This window comes from Ipomoea nil, unplaced genomic scaffold (assembly GCF_001879475.1).
Source record: "Ipomoea nil cultivar Tokyo-kokei standard unplaced genomic scaffold, Asagao_1.1 scaffold3192, whole genome shotgun sequence".
Classification (NCBI taxonomy): domain Eukaryota; kingdom Viridiplantae; phylum Streptophyta; class Magnoliopsida; order Solanales; family Convolvulaceae; genus Ipomoea; species Ipomoea nil.
Genome location: NW_017619620.1, coordinates 1,569,096 through 1,573,971, shown reverse-complemented (window position 1 = coordinate 1,573,971; position 4,876 = coordinate 1,569,096). Strand labels below are relative to the sequence as shown.

Below are 4,876 nucleotides of genomic sequence, written 5' to 3'. Positions count from 1 at the left end.
CTGTTGCTGGCCAAAACATTGTTCGATAGGTAGTGGTAAAACTTTAAGGTTGAAATTGAATCAGTAGTTCACAAATCATCTAAACTTAATTCTAGCCATCCTAAATCAATTACAAATAATCCATCCAAATTTCAAAATATACATAATTAATTTGCTCAATTATGTCAAATGATATTTGTTCTTTATATACATATTTGGAATAATTAAAGGATTGTAATTGAAAGCTAGATAGATGAACATATACAAAAACTCAATATGTATATGGACAACTTAATGTTGATTTTTCTCAAGCAATACAATCAACCAGACAGAGATTATAATGGCTCGGATACCAAATGTTAGATCTAAAAAGTCTAATTATACTGAATAATAGTAAACGAGAGATTTGACCTCGTATAAGAGCGAATGAAAGCGTAGCCGTGTTGATCTCTTGCCACAGTTGGTGTTCATGTTGTGTTGCCTCTTAACGGTAGACCGTTAGCCATTACTTGTCTCATACCTGACTCAGAACCCTAGATGGTGTATTGGTGTTTACAGAGCAGTATGAGTACCGTAACTGAATGTGCTATATCATCAATCATCCTGTATCCCATCAATCCATGATTATATTAGGCACAGAGTCTGGTTGACTAACAACTTCTAGTTATTCTGTCCCGCCAGACCACTTAATAAACCTAGTCAACTTGCACCGCTTAATTAAGGCTCTAATATATATATATATATATATATATATATATATATATATATATATATATATATATTAGGGAAAATCTTACAATTGGCACTAGGTCCAAGAGGGATTCCCATTTTGGGACACCTTCACATGCTTGGTAAAAATCCCCATCACGATTTGAACAAGCTATCTGATCTGATGGTCATAGCGCCGTGCTGAATCACCACCCCCGTCATAATCTTCCAATGAGAAAATTGGAATCGAATCAGTATGTCTTATTTAAAAAAGAAAACAAATTAATCAAGAAAATTATTTAGAATAATTGTTCTGATACTAGTAATTATTTAGAATTAATCTAGAAGGGGGTGTCGGATAAACTTTTTAAAAATTTTAATATAAAATGATTTTAAATAATAGAGCTTATTAGTTCGTCATCTTTTAATTCTGCTTTTAATTTCCTAGTTGATGATATTAAATATTTAGCATTTGAAATCGATGATATTGAATTCCACTGTGTTAAGCGATCTGCGAATCGTGCCACCCACTCTATTGCTAGGGAGCCTTTTCAGAGTCAGGTTGCGGAGAGTGGCTAGACTCTCCACCATTTTCCTTGTAAACATTCTTGATTGTGATTTAATGAATTAATCTTTCATCTTCAAAAAAGGGTCGCAAGAAGTTATATCTTTCTTTCTTTATTCTTAATTTTATTTAGACCGCGTTTCTGTGACTATTTCTTCCAGAAAGGGTCGCAAAAAGTCAATACATTTAAAAAAAAAAATGTGTCCCTTTTGCTTAAGAGGGGTCGCATTTTCTTATGAAATTACTTACAAGTTTTCCACCACAATTGTTTTTTATAAATACCCTACCCTTTTTTTTGAAGAAGGGTAGCGAAAAGCCACTTTTATATTCTCCATTTTGTAGTAGTGAAGAGAAATAAGCTAGATGCATTTTCCAAGCTTTATTGCAAGAATAAGTCTTGTGTGAGACCATTAAATATTATTTTTTAATCAAAACTTAATTCTTTATATGAGTACATAAAAGAATATTAAGTCTATTTTAACTAAATAAACATTGCATCTCTTACGTGAAACTGTTTCAACAAGACTGGCACCGTTTGACATAACTAGGTTATAAGGTAGCTTAAAACTAAAAGTTGAAAATCTAGTAGCTACTAGCTTATTTTGAACGTTATTTAAGGTTGTATCTCAAAATAAGTTAGTTTGTATTATTTTGAATTCTTAATATTTTACCATAATCATGGATTCAACTGGGTCAACAAATATAAGCTTTTATTTAAGAGTTTTACTACATAAACTCTTAAAATTCTACAAACTCATTTATACTCCCTGATGTGACAAATTAGGATTGGTTATTTTCATCATGTGGGTCCACAGAAAAATGTCTATATCAAAAGCATGTGAGAGGGAGTACAAGTTGGAAGTTTAAAATGGAAGTATACCAAGTATTTTCCTTTATTTAATTCATTAGGTATCATTTGATTTACATTTACTATATATTCAACTATCTGAATTGTAAACTTGTTAGTCAGAACGTGAATTAGTAAATTGGACTTTTAATTTAATTCGGAAAATTTGGATTTGATTTTGACTGTGCACAGTCCGAACCGTGATCATCCTATTGGCACATACAGACAAATTCCAAATTATTCACAAACTGTCAAAACATAATGTACTGACCTTGTTGACTATATATATCTAAAGGACAAAGTCGAAATCCATCATTGCCTAAAGAGAAATCCCACACGCAAGTCATTAAAACGTTGTTGCAGACTTGTAGCCCGCTATATAATTAAGCAATGTTCTTCCCATTATACATGCATTGAAAAACTAAACAAAAAAAAAAGGATATGGCATGGCTTTGGACAACGCTTGCCGTGCTTGTGACTGTGTCTCTCATTCATGGCCTTGTAAAGAAGATGAGAGGCAAGAAATTGGCACCAGGTCCAAGAGGGCTTCCCATTTTGGGACACCTTCACTTGCTTGGTAAAAATCCCCATCACGATTTGAACAAGTTAGCCAAACAGTACGGTCCTATCATGATTTTGCGGTTCGGCATGGCAGACATAATCGTTGCTTCATCCCCTCAGGCTGCAGAGTTCTTCCTCAAGACTCATGACCTCGTTTTTGCAAGCAGACCACCTCACGAGGCAGCTAAGTATATCTCTTATGGTCAAAAGAATTTGAGCTTTAGCCCATACGGGCCTTATTGGCGCAACATGCGCAAGTTGTGCACACTAGAGTTGCTGAGTAATCTTAAGATCAATTCATTTCAAGCCACGAGAAGAGAAGAATTGTGTTATCTCATTGAATCACTCAAGCAAGCGGCTTTGGATCGTGTGGCTGTTGATTTGAGTTCTAAAGTTTCTGAACTAATTGCAGACATGAGTTGCAGACATGAGTTGCAGGATGGTGTTTGGGAAGAAGTACGAAATGAAAGACCTTGATGACAGGGGATTCAAGGGTGTGATTAAAGAAGATATGCAGCTAGTAGGTAAAGTAAATCTTGGGGATTATTTTCCTTTTCTTGGTAAGCTTGACCTTCAAGGACTCACAAGACGAATGAAGGTTATTGCCAAAATCTATGATAAGTTCTTTGAGAGGATTCTTGATGACCATGAACAAAGTGGAAACAGTGATCAGACAAAGAATTTTGTAGATATTATGTTGTCAATCATGATGTCAGGAGAAACTGAATTTCAATTCAATCGTGAACACATCAAAACTACTTTGTTGGTAATTACTTATTTATTTTTATTTTCATTTCAAATACACTATTTGTAATTAAACAATCTATTTCATCTATAACTATTAAAAATTTTAAAAATTGCATGTATGTAGGATTTGCTTGCAGCATCCGTGGATACTTCAGCAACATTGATTGAGTGGATAATGTCAGAACTTTTGAGACACCCACAGATAATGAAGAAAGTTCAAGAAAAATTGGAAAGTAAGGTAGGTTTGGACAGGATGGTGGAGGAGTCAGATTTGGAGGATTTAAAATATTTAGAAATGGTAATGAAAGAATCCCTTAGACTTCATCCTGTGGCACCATTACTTCTCCCTCATGAGGCAAGGGAGGATTGCATGATTGATGGTTTTCACATACCAAGAAAATCACGAATCATTGTAAATGTTTGGGCGATTGGACATGATCCAAATGTGTGGGCTAATCCTGAAAAATTCATCCCGGAGAGGTTTGAAGGGAGCAATATTGATTATCGGGGGCGCGATTTTGAACTCATTCCTTTTGGTTCAGGTAGAAGAAGTTGTCCTGGTTTGCAACTTGGAATAACTTTGGCTCGGTTAGTAGTGGCACAACTAGTGCACTGTTTTGATTGGGAATTACCAAATAGTATGCCACTTGAAGAGTTAGACATGATTGAAGAATTTGGTCTTGTGGTGACTCGTGCGAATCACTTGATGGTTATTCCTAACTATCGATTACATATTTAAGTGAATTAGTATTAAAACGCTCCTTTCATTACATAAATAAGGAAAATACCAAACTTCTTATAAAGGTTGTAGCCAAAAGCCGAAAGCCCAAAGTCGTCAACACCGCGACTTTTAAATTATTCTTATTTAAAATCTATGTTGTTCTTGTGTAAGGTAGTGAATGCTAAAGAATGCTCCGTTTCCAATGCATCCAAATGCAAGGAGTATGCCTTGCTAAAATGCTTTTGGAACTATGTGTACTCCGTTAATGTATGTTTGCATAATTATATAATAAAACTCTATCCTTAGTGTTGACTGGTTTGCATGTTCAACCACTAAGTCCCTTGATTGAATTATTTCACCCTTAGTTTTAATACGTTCACTATATTAACAGGGTTCAGATTTTTGTGTAAGAATAAACAGTGTTTGACACTATGCTTAATTTGGATGATATGATGAAGGCTTAGAGTCTCTAAGTGTTGCTTGAAACCTCTTAATTAAGTTCTCTCTCTTAACATTTCACAAAGCTTAGTTGCAAAAAAACACTCTTCTAAACTTTGAAGTAATTCTTTTATATAATATTCATCATAGATTTAATTTGATGATAGTAACATACCTTTTTCCTATTCCCCATAGAAAAATAGTTGGTGTAATCCCATTTTAAATAAACTCCCAACTTGTACTCCCTCTCTCATGCTCTTTATGCATGTAGACATTTTTTGTGGGCCAGCATGATAAAAATTAACAGAGA

At 34.3% G+C, this 4,876-nt stretch overlaps 1 pseudogene; it reads left to right on the top strand.

Annotated features, from left to right (window-relative positions):
* The first annotated feature begins 2,523 nt into the window (after positions 1-2,523).
* On the top strand, positions 2,524-4,454 carry LOC109168164 (annotated as a pseudogene).
* The last annotated feature ends 422 nt before the right edge of the window (positions 4,455-4,876 follow it).